The following is a 5,272-nucleotide window of genomic DNA, read 5'->3' as shown; positions in this document are numbered from 1 at the left end:
CTATCAATAAAGTATTTTTACTAAAGTTTTTTTACTGTATATCCCAACGTATACCCTCCATCCTAACAGATTTGTATCTTCTTTAAAGGGACATTTCACCAAAATTACAAAAACATTTTCCCACTGACCACAGGAGGCGTCTCTCCGTGGTTTTATTTTTAATCTCTCCATCGTCTCATCACCACTGAATAAAACTCAGGATGTTCTGCAGATTATCAGTGTCTGGAAATATGGTTTCAAGGCTTCAACACTTATCGTGTAGTAAATGTTTCACTGACTGAAAGAAGCATAACAGAATATAAGAGGAACAACACAAATATAGAATATCTTATATTCTTCAAATGAAAAAGTAATAAAACAATCATAACCTACTCAGAACTACTGACAAGTGTGATAAAAACATGAGCAGGAACCGTATGTTCTACAAACATCTACAAACAATAGCACAAGTTTTCATTTCATTTCATTTAACTGAGCCGAGCAACTGCTTTTCTCACAACCCGGCATAAATCCCAAATCCATATGCATCGAAATGAATCTCATTTTCCTACTGTTTGTGTCCCGTGCCCAATACTTTGAAGGGCGTCGCGACCAAATGATCTGCTCGTCAGACAAAAGGAGGCGAGCGTTAAAATGTGCAGCGGATCTGCTGAGAACTGGGAAATATGACTCCTTCACCACAAACCCCTCTCCCAGAGCGGACGAGAGAGAGGGAGAGAGAAATTGTTGCGTTCAAAGCATTTTATTCGTCCAGGAAATCCCTCTATTGTATTGAAGTGAGCAGATGGTTCTCCGGGAGGGAATATGGGAATCAGCAGAACTAATTTGGCCTCCTGATCTGACGGACAGACCGGCCTGCTGCTCCGTCCTTAACCAGCACAACAGCTGTTGGTGAATTAAAACCAGTTAAGACTCATTTTAAAGCTATTAGCCTCTTGAAGTCTTACAACATCAACCCTCCCCAACCCCTAACTCCCTGAATTGATTACTCACACAAAGAGGGGAAACAACCGGGGCCGTGTCTGCGTGAGGAGCAATAACTAGTTAAGCCTCCGAGTCGTAACGAACGTTCACCAAAACAAACTCAGCAGACGGAAAAACACGAATGACAACGGCCGGCGCCCGACGAAGTCTTCTCAAACTGACGCCGATGATCGTCTCACAAGACGCTGCGTCAAGTCCTTTCCCAACGACTACAAAGATTAAAAAGACACAAATCAAAAGGCTCAATTATTACTGTAATACTGAAATAATCATGTGGGCTAATTCCTCCAAGAATTAGCTACACCTTTCATATTTCATCTATATATTTTTAAGTCTCAATAAAACAGTAATTATTTTAATTTGTTTAAGATTTTAGGCAACCGCGACATGGACGCTAATGCTAACGTAGCTGACGGCGTGTGGACGCCACAGGGGCTAACGTTGGGCAGACGAGTCACACAACACAGGAAATGCAAAAGGCTTCATGGCCTGAAAAACTATACGACTAAATTATATGAGCTAATAACCTGCTTCAAGCTAGCTTGTACATTTGGCTAGCTAGCATGCTACATCAAATGTTTTGGCTCTTGCTTCTTCAGTTTTACTCACAAGAAGCAAAATAGTTTTTTTTTGAGTACGACTATTAATTATGAAGCGCTAATATATATGTATATTTATACAGTTTAAAGTTTCATAAACTGTTTTTAAACAAGAAACAAAACTACTTTTGTGGTGTAACTTCTGCCCTGATGGAGTGAGAATATCTTGTTTATCAGATTGGTCCAAGTTTATTGTGAAAAGGCGACACTGTGATAAAACACGATATTGTAATTCAGCACTTTGCTCAATAGCCAACAGTCTCTCTCTCTCTCTCTCTCTCTCTCTCTCTCTCTCTCTCTCTCTCTCTCTTGTTTTTCGCCCACTCCCTCGCTCTCGCTGCCTCTCGGTGTCTCGCGGCTGGAGCATCTGTTTCCAGACGCTGTGGAACAGAGTGGATTAGTGGAGGCCTTCAGTGTCGCCGCGAAGCGACAAGCATTAAAGCCATATTAACTTTCCATTAGACATCACCTCGCTCTGTAGAGGGAGAGAGAGGCACAAGGCCTGGGATAAAGCTCCTTACAGAGAGAGAGGGTGTGTGTGTGTGTGTGTGTGCGTGTGTGTGTGTGTGTGTGTGTGTGTGTGTGTGTGTGTGTTGTAACTGTTCCCTCAATGTACTTTTTTTTTGGGGGCGCTGGAAAAGAACAAGGACACTGACTGAATAATAACTGACTGACAGCCTGTGAAATTTTACATTTCGACTCACTGCAGTTTTGTCATGTTTAATATGCGTCGGTGACATCACCCACAAATATCACTCGCGAAGTTTCCCGAGCATCGACAAATACAAGTCTCTTGAGAATATTCATTATATTCTTCATTGACTTGAGGAAAAAACTATTAAAATCACGGGTGTTAATCAGCGTAAATGACACATTAGTTTGTAAAAGGAAAATAGTGTCTAATATTCACACCGCTCAGATCTAAGTAGGTTTGATTCCCCCGTGAGGGATTTCAGTATTTACTCAAATTATATTTTAATGGAATAGGATTTTGTTGATATCAAGACATTTAGGAAAAACAAAACTGCTGGGTGCACATCAATTTATGTAAACAATAAATCAGAATAGTCATCATGTTTGTGTGTAGGTTTCCTGGCCCTTGACTAATATCTTTCTCAGGAGTTGGTGGAGACCAAACCAAAGCACCAAGCAGACTGAGACACATGGAAGAGTTGGATCAGGTGGAAGCAGATGAGCCGCACGGGCGACGTTCACGGTGACCAGATTATCCTGATGAGAGAATAAGAGAGTGTTTATCTCGTCTGCGTCCTGCACCACAGACAGGTCAAGATCTTTAAGGTATTCTGTGAAATGTCCCCAAAATGCACCGGACGGATTTGATAAATACATTCACAGCAGATTGAATACTGGATACTGCGGCCGGCCACCGGAGGGCGATCCAGATGTTTTGGCCTCACAATTTGGGGAACTGTCATATCGTCCATTACGGGGGGCGACGGGATGAGGCGGGTGGGGGCGGGTTGTCAAGTCTGGTTTACGTTAGTGTTTTGTCCGTGGTGTTGCCTCACTGGACGTTTATCTCTGTTCTTCTCTTGCTGTTCCGACTCGGCGTCATCTCGGAACCACAGGAAGCCACAGAACACTGAGGACCAGTGATCATCGCCACACAAATACATCCACCACATTGTTAAAGTGACTCTGTTTTTTATTGGTTGTTGCTCCCAAGTGGATAAAAACCACAGATTTAAATCTAACCTGAGTGTTATTGTGGTATCTATGGTTCAATACTGACATTAACATGTTGTGTAACACTATATCCATAACACAAGATCTTTTTGTTGTTGCAGGAAACCTTCATCTTTGTTTTGAACAACCTTCAACACACGTAAAGGTGCAAACACACACACACACACACACACACACACACACACACATAAACACACACACACACACACACACACACACACACACACACACAAACCTTGAATTTCAATCTTTCTGATTTCAAGATGGTTAAGATAAGTGGTCTGATAACCTACATTCTCTATTAGTCATAAAGAAGAGTCACATGTCCCTGGATCTGCCCCTTCATCCCAATCTGCCTCGTGATTTAAAGGGTTATTTCCACAGTTTGGTGGAACTTTGTTAGCCGGGTTTTGACTTAATCCAGCTAAGAAACAAACGAACCAACAAACAGACACGGAGTAAAAGCACAACGTCCTTTGGCGACGGTGAGAAATATGAATGTGTAACAGTCTTGTACAGTGTCAGCTGTTGTCTGCGGGTTTATGTGTCCCGATATTATAGAGATTTAAAAATCAGAACCAGGCCTGGGGTCGATTTGTAAAACTCATGGACAGAAAAAAACACAGAGGTGAAAATATTGTTTATGAATATCACAGCCGACGTGGGAACCAGATCTAGTTGTTAAACTTAGAATATGGATGGTTGGACGTATGTTTTACTTCATGAGAAAGACTCAGAGAGAGATTATTCAGAGGCGGCGTCGGGATTTGAGTTCTCTATAAAACTCTGCGTGAGTTTCAGAGTCACTCGGACGGCGAAGAAGAACGTGGCAGCAGCAGCTAATCCAATCAAAATGATTATTGTAATCGCATCGTCCCATCACACCACTGCTCCTTCCTTCAACATCACCAACCGTCATCTCTCAGGATTTATCCCCTGATATTATAAAAGTAGCTGTATTCATCTCTCTTCTGCTGCAGTTGAGGCCTTTTGGGGGGAAGTTCACAGGGAATGTTGTTGGGGGGGGTACGGGGGGCCTGGGGAAGCACCTCGTCCCAGGGCCCGTGCTAAGCCGGGCTGATGGGTTCAGTGCAGGGTTGAGGGGCAGAGACTCGGAGCTCGCCGAGGTGACGGGCCCGAGGTTAGCGGCGGGCTTAGCCGATGAATACGGCCAGTCTTATTTCTGCGCTGGGCCTGAATGCGGGGACGCCAGCGCAGCGCTGCCCGGCCAGCAGGTATTGAGGCGTGCCACGCCGCGTAATTGGATTGAATGCCGGCCATGGTATTTATGTCACTTCTCATCTTGTCAATCCCATAACAGGCATGGCAACGGCGTGGGGATCTCCCATGGTGACGGGACTTTGCCTCATTCAGACGGAGCGAAGGGAAAAAGAGCCAAGCCTCATTTAATTCACGTTTAATTCTCACTCAGAACCGTTTTAAGGGCTGATGCTATTTGCATAACAGGGGGAAAAAGGGACTCGGCCGGCCTTTCCAGTGTGTGTGTGTGTGTGTGTGTGAGTGTGTGAGAGAGAGAGGGAGAACAGGAACAGTGTTGTAATTGAAAGTGTATAGTAGGCTTATATATGCATACGCCGAGGGACAAGCGTTCTCACACGGATCAGCAGACAGAGAGATCCTGTTGCCGTACACTCATGCGTACCGCTGTTTATACACGGACTCAAAACCGTTTATGCGACGGCATTTCTGCACAGCGTGAAGCGGGTCGCATCTCCCCCGCCATCGAACACTCGAGCAGACACAAAGCTAGGAGCTATTTCTCTGCCTCGCAGACCGATGATCAATGTGAGTCTGTCCCTTTTCTTCGCGCGGTTCACCAACGGATTTGCGAGTTGAAAGTGGGAAAACTCTACATTTCGTCGGCTTCCCCGGAGCAGAGACTTGAGTCGCGAGGCCTCTGGGAAGATCGATCGTTGGGTTGAAAGAATAGAGAAGAACAGAATGGAATTCATTGCCTTCAT

This window comes from Scophthalmus maximus, chromosome 7, assembly GCF_022379125.1.
Source record: "Scophthalmus maximus strain ysfricsl-2021 chromosome 7, ASM2237912v1, whole genome shotgun sequence".
Classification (NCBI taxonomy): Eukaryota; Metazoa; Chordata; class Actinopteri; order Pleuronectiformes; family Scophthalmidae; genus Scophthalmus; species Scophthalmus maximus.
Note: the sequence above shows the minus strand (reverse complement) of the source record.